Below are 16,588 nucleotides of genomic sequence, written 5' to 3'. Positions count from 1 at the left end.
TGAATCAGGGGAGACGGAGAGATGGGTTTCTAGGTTTCCAAGAATGCAAGCTCCTATTGTGTGCCCTGGCTGCAAAGCATCCTGGGATCTGTACAGATTGTCCCACCATAACCAAAATGTGCAAGTTACTAAACAGGAGAAGGAAGGGTAGAAAAATCAACTCGCATCCTTGTGAGGAAGAGCAGTCAGGCTTTTTGGTCAGTTAGCAACCACAGTTATGCGATTCTGCTCTGCAGTTGCTGCTGCCGGTGTCAGAGCTGCCTTTCCTCGACGGCCATGGTCCTCTCCGCCCCGCCAGGGCTTGCGGGTATTCCAAGGCCTTGCTTAGGATCACCCTTTGGGGGCACTGGGACAGCTGACCAGAGTAGGGGCCTGGTACCTCAGGGCCAAGAACCCCCAGTAGAGCTCCAGGAAGTTGTGGTTCTTCCCCTGGGTCACATCCTCAGTGTCAGGACTGACAAGTTTGGGGTGGCAGGACTGGGGAGCCCGACTTTCTGTAGGCTGGGAGAGGGGGCTTACTGCCTCTCTGTGCACCCCTCTTTCTTTTTCCTCTGGGCGTCTCTCTCAGGAACCTCTTTCTGGGGGCTTCTCTCTGGAGGCCCTCCTTGGAAGCAGCTTTCTGGAGGAAAACGGAGACACAGTTGTGTTGTTGCTGATGGATGGAAATGTGAAAGTATTTTATGAGGAGTCCAGTCTGCTTCCACCATGATGGTGATCAGCTCCCATACACCCAGGGACTGTCTCTTTTCCACTGTCACAGCGTTGAATTCTTCACCTGCCAAGTCCTTAGGGCTCTCGAACTCAAGCAGGCTGGGGAGCTCCGGCTCACCCAGCAGACAGAGGACAGAGGGCTTTAAAGATGGGAGTGTAGCCTGACCTGTGGTGGCGCAGGGGATAAAGCATCAACCTGGAAATGCTGAGGTCACCGGTTCGAAACCCTGGGCTTGCCTGGTCAAGGCACCTATGGGAGTTGATGCTTCCAGCTCCTCCTCCCTTCTCTCCCTCTCTCTTTCCTCTCTAAAAAAAATGAATTAAAAAAAAAAAAAGATGGGAGTGTAGTTGCATCACTTTAGTTGTCATTGGTTGCTTTTCATATGTGCCTTGACTAGAGAGATCAAACTAGCCAGTGACCTTTTGTTCAAGCCAGCGACCTTGGACTCAAGCCAGTGACCAGGGGGTCATGTCTGTGATCCCATGCTCAAGCCAGCAACCCCTACTCAAGTTGGCAAGCCTACCCTCAATCTGGATGAGCCCATACTCAAGCCACGACCTTGGGATTTCGAACCTGGGACCTCAGCATCCCAGGTCAATGCTCTATGCACTGTACCACCACGGGTCAGGCTAAATTTTATTTTTTAATCACAGATTATATTCAATATTACTTTGCATTAGTTGCAAGCGTACAGCATAGTGGTTAGACGATCGTATACTTTACAAAGTGTTCTCTCCAATATTTCCAGTACCCACCTGGCACCATATACTGCTAGTGCTCGACTTACGACCATGATTGGTTCTGACAGACTGGTCGTAACACGATTTGGTCATAAGTTGAGTAGGCTATATGTACAGTACTGTGAAGTGATGTTATAAAACTCTTTAAGTCATATTTTATCATAATTTTCTTTCATTATTGTTATATATCATAATTTTCTTTGAAATGGTGCACGCAGAGATGGTAGTGCTGCTGGAAGCTGGTCTGCACGTCATATGCCCAGCTAGGCAATGCTTGTGCTGCCAGAAACGGAGCAGTCGTGGCTAGCGATTGTGGTCATAAAGTCGAATGGTCGTAAGTTGCATAGGTTGTAATTCGATCAATATCTGTATAATTATTGGCTATATTCCCTAGGCTGTACTTTACATCCCATGACTATTTTGTAACTATCAATTTATACTTCTCAATTTATACTTTTCATTCAGTCCCCCATGCCTTCTCCCCACTGGCAACCATCAGTCTGTTCTCTGAATATGTCTTTCTATTTTGTTTGTTCATTTATTGTGTTCTTTATATTTTACATATAAATGAAATCATATGGTATTTTCCTTTTTCTGCCTGGCTTATTTCACATATCTAATACCCTCTAGGTCCACCCATGCTGTCACAAATGATAAAATTTCATTATTTTTTATGGCTGAGCAATATTCCATTATATACATATGTACCACAACTTTTTTTTATTAATTTTAATGGGGTGACATTGATAAATCAGGGTACATATGTTCAGAGAAAACATCTCCAGGTTATTTTGACATTTGATTATATTGTATACCCCTCACCCAAAGTCAAATTGTCTTCAGTTGCCTTCTATCTGGTTTTCTTGGTGCTCCCCCTCCCCCACCCCCTCCCTCTCTTCCCCCCGCCATGGTAACCATCACATTCTTGTCCATGTCTCTGAGTCTCATTTTTATGTCCCACCTATGTATGGAATCATATAGTTCTTAGTTTTTTCTGATTTACTTATTTCACTCAGTATAATGTTATCAAAGTCCATCCGTGTTATTGTAAATGATCCGATGTCATCAATTCTTATGGCTGAGTAATATTCCATCGTATCTATGTACCAAAGCTTCTTTTTTTTTTTTTTTTTTTAAATGATTGTTACTTTTTTTAATTTTTTAATTTTATTTATTCATTTTTAGAGAGGAGGGAAAGAGAGGGAGAGAGAGACAGAGGGGAGAGAGAGAGAGAGAAGGGGGGAGGAGCTGGAAGCATCAACTCCCATATGTGCCTTGACCAGGCAAGCCCAGGGTTTCAAACCGGCGACCTCAGCATTTCCAGGTCGACGCTTTATCCACTGCGCCACCACAGGTCAGGTAGTACCAAAGCTTCTTAATCCACTCATCCACTGCTGGACACTTGGGCTGTTTCCAGATCTTCGCTATTGTGAACAATGCTGCCATAAACATGGGGATGCATTTCTCCTTTTCAAATAGTGCTATGGTGTTCTTGGGGTATATTCCTAAAAGTGGGATAGCTGGGTCATAAGGCAGTTCAATTTGTAATTTTTTGAGAAATCTCCATACTGTTTTCCACAGTGGCTGCACCCATCTGCATTCCCACCAGCAGTGCAGGAGGGTTCCTTTTTCTCCACATCCTCACCAGCACTTATTCTGTGTTGTTTTGTTGATGAGCGCCATTCTGACTGATGTGAAGTGGAATCTCATTATGGTTTTAATTTGCATTTCTCTAATGATTCGTGATGTTGTGCATTTTTTCATGTGCCTATTGGCCATCTGTTTTTCCTCTTTGGAGAAGTGTCTATTCATTTCTTTTGCCCATTTTTTGATTGGATTGTTTGTCTTCCTGGTGTTGAGTTTTACAAGTTCTTTATAAATCCCTTGTTTGGTTATTAACCCCTTATCAGACGTATTGTCGAATATATTCTCCCATTGTTAGTTTGTCTTTTTATTCTGTTCTTATTGATTTCAGTTATGCAAAAGCTTTTTAGTTTGATATAGTCCGATTTGTTTATCCTGTCTTTTGTTTCCCTTGCCCTTGGAGATAAATCGGCAAATATATTGCTGCGAGAGATGTCGGAGAGCTTACTGTCTGTTTTCTTCTAAGATGCTTCTGGTTTCACGGCTTACATGTTAAGTCTTTTATTCATTTTGAGTTTATTTTTGTGAATGGTGTAAGTTGGTGGTCTAGTTTCATTTTTTTGCAGGTGGATGTCCAATTTTCCCAACACCATTTGTTGAAGAAGCTGTCTTTACTTCATTGTATGCTCTTACCTCCTTTGTCAAATATCAGTTGTCTATAAAGATGTGGGTTTATTTCTGGGTTCTTTGTTCTGTTCCATTGACCTATATGCCTGTTCTTATGCCAGTACCAGGCTGTTTTGAGTACAATGGCCTTGTAGTATAACTTGATATCGGAAAGTGTGATACTTCCCCATTTATTCTTCCTTTTCAAGATTGCTGAGGCTATTTGTATTCCTTTTTGGTTGCATATAAATTTTTGGAATATGTGTTTTATATCTTTGAAGTATGTCATTGGTATTTTAATTGGTATTGCATTGAATTTATAAATTGCTTTGGGTGATATAGACATTTTAATGATGTTTATTCTTCCTAACCATGAGCACAGTATATGCTTTCACTTGTTTGTATCTTCATTGATTTCTTTTATCAAGGTTTTATAATTTTCTGTGTATAAGTCTTTAATCTCCTTGGTTAAATTTACTCATAGGTACTTTATTTATTTTTTTTTTGCAATAGTGAAGGGGATTGTTTCCTTAATTTCTCTTTCTGACAGTTCATTGTTGGTGTATAAAAATGCCTCTGATTTCTGAGTATTAATTTTATATCCTGCCACCTTGCTGAATTCATTTATCAGGTGCAGTAGTTTTTTGACTGAGACTTTAGGGTTTTCTATATACAATATCATATCATCTGCAAATAACAATATTTGTACTTCTTCTTTTCCAATTTGGATGCCTTTTATTTCTTCTTCTTGTCTGATTGCTGTGGCTAGGATGTCCAGGACTATGTTGCATAAGAGTAGTGAAAGTGGGCACCCCTGCCTTGTTCCTGATCTTAAGGGGATTGCTTTTAATTTTTGCCCATTGAGTATGATGTTGGATGTAGGTTTGTCATAGATGGCCTTTATCATGTTGAGGTATGTTCCCTGTATTTGCACTTTGCTGAGAGTTTTGATCATGAATGGGTGCTGGATTTTATCAAATGCTTTTTCTGCATCTATTAAAATTATCATGTGGGGTTTTTTTCCTTCCTTTTGTTTATGTGATGAATCACATTGATTGATTTGCAATATTGTACCAGCCTTGCCTCCCTAGATTAAATCCCACTTGAACATGGTGTATGATTTCTTTCATATATTGCTGGATCCAGTTGGCTAATATTTTGTTGAAGATTTTAGCATCTAGATTCATCAGAAATATCGTCCTATAATTTTCTTTTTTGTGTGTTGTCTTTGCCTGGTTTTGGAACCAGAATTATGCTCACCTCATAAAATGAGCTTGGAAGTCTTCCTTCCTCTTGAATGTTTTGAAATAGCTTGAGAAGGATTGGAGTTAGTTCTTCTTTGACTATTTGGCAGAATTCACTTGTGAAGCCATCAGACCCTGGGCTTTTGTTTGTTAGGAGTTTTTTGATAACTGTTTCAATCTCATTTGTTGTAATCAGTCTGTTTAGGTTTCTGATTCTTCCAGATTGATTTTTAGAAGATTATATGTTTTAGGAATTTGTCCATTTCATCTAGATTGTCTAGTTTTTTGGCATATAGTTCTTCATAGTATTTTCTTACAATCCTTTGTATTTCTGTGGTGTCAGTTGTGATTTCTTGACTCTCATTTCTGATTTTATTTATTTGAGTCCTCTTTCTTTTTTTCTTATTGAGTCTAGTTAAAGATTCATTAATCTTGTTTACCTTTTCCAAGAACCAGCTCTTGGTTTCTTTTATCTTCTGTATTGTTTCCTTAGCCTTTATGTCATTTATTTCCACACTGATCTTTATTATTTCCTTCCTTTTACCACATCTGGGCTTTACTTGCTATTCTTTTTGTAGTTCTTTCAGATGCAGGGTTAAGTTGTTTATTTGAGCTTTTTATAGCTTCTTAAAGTATGCCTGTAGTGCTATAAACTTCCCTTTCATTACTGCTTTTGCTGTGTTCCATAAATTTTGAGTTATTAGCAATTTTTTTATTTCTTCTTTGATCTCATTGTTAATACAATCATTATTTAAAAACCTGCTATTTAGTTTCCATGTGTTTGAGAATTTTTGAGTTTTTCTGTTGTGGTTGATTTCTAGTTTCATGCCACTGTGATCAGAGAAAATGCTTGATATGATTTTAATCTTCTTAAATTTGTTGAGACCACTTTTGTGCCCTAACATGTGGTCTATCCTAGAGAATGAACCATGAGCACTTGAAAAAAATGTATATTCTGCTGCTTTAGGGTGAACGGTTCTGAAGATATCTATTAAATCGAGTTGATCTAGTATGTCCTTTAAGTCTGCTGTTTCCTTGTTAACTTTCTTTCTTGAGGATCTATCTAGTGATGTTAGTGAGGTATTGAAATCCCCTACTATTATAGTATTGCTGTTGATCTTGCCCTTTATATCCATCAAAGTCTGCTTTATATATTTAAGTGCTCCTATATTAAGTGCGTAGATATTTATAATGGTTATATCTTCCTGTTGGATTACTCCCTTTATCATTATGTAGTGACCTTCTTTATCTCTAACTATATCCTTTGTTGTAAAGTGCATTTTGTCTGATATAAGTATTGCTACCCCAGCTTTTTTTTTATTTCCACTTGCATGAAATAATTTTTTCCATCCTTTTACCTTCAGTCTATGTGCATCTTCTGTTTTAAAGTGTTTCTCTTGTAGACAGCATATGTATGGGTCCTGTTTCCTTATCCACGCAGCTAACCTATGTCTTTTGATTGGATCATTTAATCCATTTACATTTAAGGTTATTATTGATATGTAGTTGTTTATTGCCATTTTATTCTTTAAAGCTGTATTCCTCTTTTGCTATATTCTTTTCCCACTTTGATCTGTTAACAATAGGCCCCTTAACATTTCCTGCAGCATTGGTTTGGTTTTAGTGAATTCTTTGAGGTTTGGTTTGTTTTTGGGTTTTTGTTTTTTTTTTGGTCTGGGAAGCTTTTTATTTCTCCTTCAATTTTAAATGATAGCCATGCTGGGTAAAGTAGTCTTGGTTGTAGGTTCTTGTTCTGCATTACTTTGAATATTTCTTGTCATTCCTTTATGGGCTCAAGTGTTTCTGTTGAGAAGTCTGATGTCATCCTTATGGGGGCTCCTTTGTAGCTGATAGCCTTTTTTTTCTAGCAGCTTTTAATATTTTCTCTTTATCACTTAGCTTTGGTATTTAAATTATGATGTGTCTTGGTGTAGATTTCTTTAGGTTTCTCTTTAATGAGGTTCTCTGTGCTTCTTGAACTTGTGAGAGTTTTTCCTGCATCAATTAGGGAAGTTTTCAGCTATGATATGATTGAACAAAGTTTCTATCCCTTGTTCTTTCTCTTGTTCTTCAGGAACCCCTATAATGTGGATGTTATTTCTCTTCATGTTGTCACAGAGCTCTCTTAGAGTTTCCTCAGACTTTTTGAATCTTTTTTCTTTTTTCTGCTCTACTTCCATGCCTTCATTCAACTTGTCCTCCAACTCGCTGATTTGATCCTCAGCTTCATCCATCCTGTTTTTAATTCCTTCATTGTGGTCTTCATTTCTGATATTGTATCAATATTTATCATCTATGACTGATTCTTTTTTAATATTTCAATATCCTTTTTTATACTTTGTATTTCTTTTTTTAGGTGTTTGTAATGACCATCCATTGTTGTTCTAAGACCCCTAAGCATCCTAACAATCATTATTTTAAACTCTGCATCCAGCCGTTTGGTTATTTCCATATCACTCAGTTCATTTCCTGAAGGTTTCTCTTGTGGTTTCATTTGGATTGCACTTCTCTGTCTTCTCATTATGTCCTTGTGTTTGGTTGTGTTTTTTGTAGAGCTGGTTGAGTCTAGGCTTGGTATTGTCTGCCTGCAATTTTCAGTTGTGTTATTTTTATGTACCTCAAATTTTTCATTCAAGATGTGGAAGGTTTTGGGTGAAAGGGAGCAAAAAGAGTGAAACTTGAGTTTACTGAGATATATCATATTAGGTGTGAGACATTTTATATATGGTATTTTGTTTAATCCTTGCAGTACTCATATTTTTTATTGATTTTGGAGAGAGAAAGGGAGAGAGAAATAGAGAAGGAGGAAGAGAGAGAGAGAGAGAGAAGGAAACATCAATTTGTTGTTCTACTTATTTATGCATTCATTTTTTATTTTTGTATGTGTCCTGACCGGGGATCAAACCCACCACCTTGCATATTGGGATGATTCTCTAACCAACTGAGCTACCTGGCCATGGCCTGCAGTACTAATATGAAGTGTGTACTGCTCTTCTCATTTTTAGAGATGAGTTACCAGATGCTCAGTGAAGTTGAAAGACTTGCCCAAGGGATCATACTAACAAGTGACATATTTGAAGTGTGGTCCTGATAGTACTTCAATGCCAAGCCATAATTCTCTATAGTCTATCACACTTCCTCCCAAGACATTCTACAGACTGAACCCTTAACCAGAGCATTCTATACAGCCCAAATTGTCAATTCTATTTTAATGATAGGGAATTCCAAACCATAGAAGCATTGATGATAATAATTTTTTTAATTTATCTAGTGTTGGAGATTGAGACATGAGCAGTGAAAGAAATTAGACTCATACTGGAAACAAAGCTTGGAAAAACAAGCACCCTGTCTCATGTTTTGTGTTATTACCACCTACCTGAGAAATGGAGCTTCAATTGGAATTCAAGATTCATTTTTCTTCTTCTTGATTTAGTAATGCAAGTTCCAAGGCGATAGCCACCTTTTTTTCAAAGCACACATCTATTCATTTACTTCTCTATTTCTTCTGAGTTGCTGGGTGTGGCTTGGTTTACTTACTTCCAGATGTCTGTTACTACTTAAAACAATCAGGTCACAGGAGCAAATTTAACCTCAAACTAGATCATTGGGTTTGTAAGACACACCTTTTTTATGCTAATGAATCACACATTTAGCTGAAAGTTTGGGATTTGTTCCTCCCACATTCATGTAGTTTAGTTATTACATCTTTTCACATCTTGGAGGTAGTTCTTTATAATTGAGTTGGGTCTTATACTCTGCATATGGAAAATTGAACTTGACATTCCTTCATTCATTCACTCATTGATTTGGCAAGTATTTTATTGAGTGCTTATTATGCTCTTAGTATTACAATAATGAATAAAGGTCAAGTCCCTGACCTCAAGGGGCTCAGGATCTGTGGACCCCAACAATGTGTTATAGTCCAACATTATGTCTGCTGCAATGGGAGCTTGCATAGTACATAGCCTCCCGATTTTCCAAAGAAGGGAAACTTGAGTTTTGAATTTCCAGAAGCTTGATACTGCCTTTGCTATGTAAGAGGGTTTACCATGGGATTTCTTTCTTTTCTTTTGAGCCAGGAAGACCTTAATATACCACTCATCTATCCACCCTCAGCTAACCAGAAACAGGTAGGTAGTTGGGACAGGTGTATGTATGAGTCAGGACCCAGGATTATCCTTTTTTGGGCTGAAATGGTATGGTCAGTGTAGTTATCTTTGACTTCACATTGGCAGGAGGCTAATTTCTTCCAGTTTGGAGGACTAGGTACAGCAAACTTCTTTTCCCAGCTTTGACGGTAACCTTAGGGCTTTCTGGTCCATGGTCTGGTCCAGCCGTTTGACTCTGGGATTTGGGAGCTTGACAGAGACCATTCCTTCTCCACACTGCTCTTCTCTCCCTGCCAGATTGTGGTAAATTCTCAGACAGTTCTGGAGAAAGGGTGACTCACTACAGTGACCATTCACCCACAACTCAGAGAAACAGTGAATGATAGACAGGGGAGGAGCCCCTTATATGCACTGTGACAGTTATGGGGAGACTAAGTTCCTCTCAACAATAACTGCTCGCCACCACCTCCCTCCCCATCCTAGCCAAGCCCAGAGGGAAGAGGCCTCCCTCCCTTGGTGAGCTATGAGTAGTGTGTGTGTGTGTGTGTGTGTGTGTGTGTGTGTGTGTGTTTTGAAGGTGGAGACAGCTATTGTGCTTTTGTGCCACTAGAGTTTTGCAGGAGTCAGTAAAACAAGTCACTTGGAGGCCATTTTTTTGGGTTGGTGGGTATTTGCTTTCAAGAACTGGTTGGCAGTTGCGATAAACTTCCAGACCCAGTTTTCCATTCCCCAAAATGGGTATGTTACTAGTTACTTTCACCTGACGCCAACCTCTACACTGTCCCAAGGCTTGGTCCCTGACTCTGAACTGACAGAGGAGAGTGATCAATATGAAAACAAAGACAACTCATCTTCGAGTTTTGTTTGTTTTAATAGATAAAATACCTGGTTTGCATCCAAGTCTGTGACTGCTGGTTTTCAACCAGCTTATCAGAGTGCTGTGAGATTGAGCTCATGTTCCAGAAAATGACTTTCCCGTCTATTTGCAAGAAAGGACATATTACCATCACAGCATATAAAGGGCGTGCGTAGACTTCAAAGTTCCATGCGACGGGAAGAAATGATAGAAAGGATTGACACTAGAATAATGTGCGATGGACAAACATTATAGCTGTTATATTTTATACAACTCTTTGGGCCATGAGAATGCTCGTGCATTCCTGTGCCCAGGCCTGACCCCTTTCATGAAACTTCAGTTTTTCAGAATTATCTGAAGGCTTTCTAAAAATGTCAATTTCTGGATTCCTCCTTCAAGATCCATTAGATTCAGGTATTCGTCAGAGATGGCAAACTTGGCACCAAACCACCCCACAGTTACAATGACTCCACAAGAGAAAGGTTTGCTTTTTATGCTGCACTCCAGTATGGGTCAGTGGGGATGGAGTTCTCCATTTTACTCAGTCATTTCAGGATCACCCATCTAGTGGTTTTATAATTCCCTATGACCTCGGAGTCCTTTACTGGGTCTTCTGTTGTTCATACCACAAATAAGGAGATAAAGAGGGGTGTGGAGGAGACATACCTGTTAAGGAGATAAAGAGGGGTGTAGAGGAGACATACCTGCTCTTAATTGCTGCAGCAAGAGGTCACCATGCCACTTCAACTTAATTCCCCTCAGCAAGAATCAGTCTGATGGCGCCGGCAGAGGCCTGGGAAATAGAAGGGAAAGGGAACTTGGTGTGGGATTAGCCAGCCTCACTCATGACCTTGGATGGAAACATAAACACCAATTTGTTACACACATCCTTGGGAATTCTAACAAAGATGCCCTGGAGCCCATTACCTTGAGAAACACCGAACTATAGGCACCTGTGTGAGTAAGTAGCAGGTGGGTGCTAATCAACTTTCAGATCAAAGAGACTGGCTTGTAGGGGCAGAAATGGAAATACACAAGGCATACACCCACTCCTGCCCTATTGTTTTCTGGTCTCCAATCATAGCTTCCTGAGCTACAGTTCAAGTTCACCAATCCACACCTCAGGGACTGAAAGTCTCCATACATCTCTCTGGGATTCAGCTTCTTCCTATATAGAGTGGAGATGTGAACCCATTTCATCAAATAAGCTAGCCGAAGTGACTATTACAGAGTCTGACATACATTAGGTGTATGAGAAATGTTAAAAGTACATTTTAATACTTAACAGAGGGTGTTTAAAAGGTACAAAGTTCCAATTATAAATTTAATGATTTATGGGGATCTAGTGCACCACATGCTGATTATCATAAACAATATTGTTTTGTATATTTGAAAATTGCTTAGAGAGTAGGTCAGTGGTTCTCAAACTTTTTGAAGTCGGGGCACATTTAAAATCCTACAAATAATTATAGGCACACTATATACAAATTTCTGAGAAATATGTTATAATAATTAAGTCAAATATTAAAGAAAAATATATAAAGTCCAAATGTGCTTTTGTGGTAAATGAAATAAATATGACAAAATTAAATTTGTTCTGACATTATAAACATTTTTATGTTACATTTTTTGAGTTATGCTTTTTAGAATTCATAAAAAAGAGGGGTTAAAAATTTTAAAATGACAAAAAAGTTATCTTTTTACATATATAGATACATTCTTAGTAAGATTTAGTAAATTCAGCAGGTCCCGGCATGAATGTGTTAAGTTTTTTCATTCTTGTGTTTATAAGAAACATGAGCCTGATGTGTCCTAGTGATTTCTTCAATATTTGGGCATATATTTAAAAAGGCAAACTTTCATTTCCTCATCAATATATTAAAGAATTCCTTTCTTTTTATTCTTTATTGTGTTGAGTGCAGAAAACCCCCACCATACATATCATCTTAACTTTACACCAAACAAAGGATAGAAGAAATTTGCCTCTTGTCTTTCCGGGGAAAATGGGGGGTAGTGTAAACAATCCAGCACCACAGCTTAACAGCCTGTCGCAACCTAATCAGGCAAATGAGGTGGGGGGTTGGGCAGACTGTCAGCCTACAGCCAATTCCCCATACTTCTGTCCCTCAAAAATCTAAACTCCAAAAACCCTGTTGGTTTTTTGGTCCCCAACAGGCACATATTTCTCTGGAATACCATAGGGCACACCTGGAAATCTTCTAGGGTGCATCAGTGCGTCCTGGTGCACACTTTGAGAACCACTGGAGTAAGTCTTGAAAGTTCTCATTAGAAAAAAATATAACTTTGTGGGGTGATGAATGTTAACTAGATTTACTGTGGTAATAATTTCACAATATATTCATATAGTAAGTCATTATGTTGTATGCCTTAAACTATTACAAGGTTATATGTCAATGATATCTTGATAATACTGGAGAGAAATTGAAGTAAAAATTAGAACTTTGGAAAACTTGTATCCACTACTGTGAGCTTGATTGTTAGCCAATACTTAAAGACTTTACAGATGAGAATGGTGGCGATATTAATGAATAAATTTTTTGACATTATATAGTAAAACATGTTAACATTTGGAAGATCTGTGTAACTCAGTGAAACAATACTTTCAAATTGACTGATGTTTGAAAAAAATTACTATTTGGTGAATGTGTTAATCACAGTTTAATATATTTGTGAATGAAGAATTTGTTTATTTTAAACTGTTGAGAAGATTTTTCTTATTTTACTATAAAGCACCAGAATGAAAAATAAACAATCAAACAAAGTTATAGAGCCCAATAAATAAATACAAAAAGATCAATTTGGCTTCTAAAAGCCAAATTAAACACTCCTTACTCTGATATCATGTTATTAAATTGCTTCATTGCAGGACATGAGCAATTTTGGATTGATTGCAATGATTGCATACTACTTTTCCAAAAGACAAAGAACAACGTTTCATAGATACAATTTTGGCCATCTATCTACAATGGAGAAAAGGGTTTTTGTTACTGTTTGTTTTTTTAGCGTGCAAGAGAGAGAAACTGATTTGTTCCACTTGTTTATGCATTCATTGGTTGATTCTTGTGTGTACCCTGAGGGGGTGAACCCGCAACCTGGGTGTTCACACAGGCACAACGAGATAATGGTCTAGCTACCTGGCCAAGGCTGCCTTTTTTGTTCTGTTGATGTTTTCCTTTGCTGTACAAAAATTTTTTAGTTTGCTGTAGATCCATTTGTTTACTTATTCTTTTGTTTCCCTTGCCTGAGGAGATACCAGAAAAAATATTGGTACAAGAAATGTCCAAGATTTTACTGCCTATGTTTTCTTCTAGTTTTACAGTTTTGAGACTTACATTTAAATACTTAATATATTTTGAGTTTATTCTTGTATATGGCATAAAAAGATGTCTAGTTTCATTTTTTTTGCATGTATCTGTTCAGTTTTCCCAACACCATTTATTGAATAAACTGTCTTTACCTCTTTGTATGTTCTTGCCTTGTTTATCAAATATTAACTGGCTACATAGGCATGAATTTATTTCTGGGCTCTTTGTTCTGTTCTATTGACTTATGTCTCTTTTTATGCCAGTACCATACTGTTTTGATTAGAATAGCCATGTAGTATAGTTTGATATCAGGTAGAATGATTCCTCCAACTTTGTTCTTTTTTTCTCAAGATTGCTGTGAATTTTCAGTGTCTTTTGTGGTCCCATATAAATTTTTGGAGTATTTGTTTTAGTGCTTTGAAATATGCCATTGGTATTGATAGTCTATAAATTGTTTGGATAGTAAGGACATTTTAATTATGTTAATTCTTCTTATCCACGAGCATGGTACATGCTTCCATTTCTTTATAACTTCTTAATTTTTACCTTCAGTGTTTTATAATTTTTTTTTAGTACAAGTCTTCTACCTTCTTGGTTAAATTTAATCCTAGGTGTTTATTTATTTTTTTATGCAATTGTAAATGGGATTTTTTTTCTTACTTTTCTTTTCTGGTAGTTCATTATTGGTGTATAAAAATGCAACCAATTTCCAAATATGTATTTTGTATACTGCTACTTTACTGAATTAATTTATTAGTTTTATTATTTTTTTGGCAGAAATTTTAGGGTTCTCTATATACAATATCAGGTCATCTGTAAATGCTTTTGTTTTTTTAATTTGGACACCTTTTATTTCTTCTTCTTTTCTGATTACTGTGGCTAAGACTTATAATACTCTGTTGAATAAAAGTGAAAGTTAGCATCCCTCTCTTGTTCCTGATCTTCAGGGAAATGCTTTTAGCTTTTTTTTTCTGTTGAGTTGGACAGTTAGCTGTGGGTTTGTCATATATGGTTTTTATGTAGAAGTATGTTTCCTGTATTTCCACTATGCTGAGAGTTTTTATCATAAATGAGTGCTGAGTTTTGTCAAAAGTTTTTTGCATCTCTCGATGTGATTATGATTTTTATTCTTCATTTTGTTGATGTGGTTTTTCACATTAATTGATTTTGGGATATAGTATCAACCCTGCTCTCCAGGAACCAATTTTATTTGATCATGGTGTTTAATCCTTTTAATATATTACTGACTTTGATTTTCTTAAATCTTGATGAGGATTTTTGCATCTTTGTTCATTAGGGATATTGGCCTATAATTTTCTTTCTTTGCAGTATCTTTATCTGGTTTTGGAATTAGGATGATGCTGGCCTCATAAAATGAGCTTTGGAGTCCTTTCCCCCTTTGACTTTTTAAAAATATTTTGAGAAGGATAAGTGTTATTTATTTTTTGAATGTTTGATAAAATTCACCTGGGAAGCCATCCTTTCCAGGACATTTTTTGGTGTGAACTTTTTAATTACTATTTTGGTTTTGTTCATTGTAATTAGTCTGTTTAGATTTTCTATTTCTTCTGTTTTATTTCTTTTTGTTTGTTTGTTTTCTCTTTTAAATTGACTTTATTGGGGTGACATTGGTTAATAGAATTGCATAGGTTTCAAGTGTACTGTTCAATGATACACCATTTCTATACTGCACTGCATCATTTTAGAACATTGTAAGTTCCTAGGAATTTATTTCTTTCGGATGGCCAATTTGTTGGCAATAGTTGTTTGTAATATTTTCTTATCACCTTTTTGTATTTCTGTGGTGTTAGTTGTTACTTCTCTTTCATTTCTGATTTTTTATTTATTTGGGTCCTCTCTCTTTTTCTTTCTTAAAGAGTCTTGTTAAAGATTTATCAATCTTTATCTTTTCAAAGAAGCAGATCTTGGTTTCATTGATCTATTGTATTTTTTTAGTCTATTCTGTTTATTTTCATTCTTATCTTTATTACTTCCTTTTCTTCTACTCTCCTTGGGCTTTGTTTGTTGTTCTCTTTCTAGATCTTATGGGTATAAAGTTAGACTGTTTATTGGAGATGTTTCTTGTTTCTTGAGATAGGTCTGCAAGGCTATGAATATCCCTAGTAGGGCTGTATTCACTGTGTCCCATAGATTTTGTGTTGTGTTTTTATTTTCATTTGTCTCAGGGTGTGTTTTGATTTCCTTCTGATATCATTGTTATCCCATACATTGTTTAGTATCATATTATTTAGTCTTCATTTGTTTGTATTTTTCAGGGTTTTGTGTGTATGTGTGTGTGTGTGATTGATTTCTAGTTTCATACCTTTGTAGTCAAAGGAGATGCTTAATATTGATTTCAATCTTCTTAAATTTATTGTAAGTTGTTTTGTGTCCTATCATGTGGTCTAGCCTGGAAAATGTTCCACGTGCACTTGAAAATAACAGATATTCTGCTTCTTTGGGGTGAAATGCTCCAAAAATATCAACTAAATTCATCTGGTCTAGTGTGTCATTTAAGGCCTCTGTTGATTTTCATTCTGAAAGATATATCCACTGATGTCAGTGGGGTGTTAAAATCTCCTCCTGTCACTGTATTTCTGTTTATCTTTCCCTCTTTGTTTATTAAGATTGCTTGCCTCCATTTTATTTAGTTCTTTTCCTGGTGATTTTTCCTGTTCTTTTTATTTGAGGCATGTTTCTTTTCACTCCATTTTGGCTGTATCTCTGTATTTGTTTCTGTGTTTTAGGTAGATCTGTTCTGTCTCCCTGTGTTGGTATAGTGCCCTAATGTGGTAGGTGTCTTGTAGAGCTCAGTGGGCTGTCTTCCTGATCACCAGAGCTTCCTGATCAACAGTGTTCCAAGATGTCTTTTGTGTGGGTTATGTGAGCCTTCTTGTTGTAGTTGATTCTTGATGGCTGTTGGGTCCTATGTGGGTGGGGATGACCCTCAGACTAGCTGACTATGAAGATTGACCCCAAACAGAGTGTTCAAGAAGCTGTGCGGGGGCTGACCTCACAAAGTGGAATATGCTTCAGCAGGGTCTGGTTCCTGCTGAAATCTCCCTTTGGGTGTGCCTCTTGTGGAACTAACTGGGTCTTGCTCTGATGTGGTCTGAAGTTCACCACCAGGTGTGTTGGTTCTGGGCCTCTTGGGGGTGGGGGGATTCTAGTGCAGGTCAATGTCAGGCACTGCCTGTGACCAGCCCTGGGCTACCTGATTGGAGCTACGAAGTGATCCACAGTTTGTGAGTGGACCTGCTGAGCCTGGGTGTGCATAGGAGAGACCATCTGTACGTTAAGGCTGTTTCTACCAGCACTGAACACATGGGTATGTCAGCTAAAAGCTCCAGT

The 16,588-nt window shown here is 37.5% G+C and overlaps 1 pseudogene; it reads right to left on the bottom strand.

Moving 5' to 3' along the window:
• Nucleotides 1-215: 215 nt before the first annotated feature.
• Nucleotides 216-16,588, bottom strand: part of LOC136392302 (protein L-Myc-like) — a 46,731-nt pseudogene continuing 30,358 nt past the window's right edge.

Source organism: Saccopteryx leptura, chromosome 2 (assembly GCF_036850995.1).
Source record: "Saccopteryx leptura isolate mSacLep1 chromosome 2, mSacLep1_pri_phased_curated, whole genome shotgun sequence".
Lineage (NCBI taxonomy): Eukaryota > Metazoa > Chordata > Mammalia > Chiroptera > Emballonuridae > Saccopteryx > Saccopteryx leptura.
This window is presented reverse-complemented; position numbering and strand designations above follow the sequence as displayed.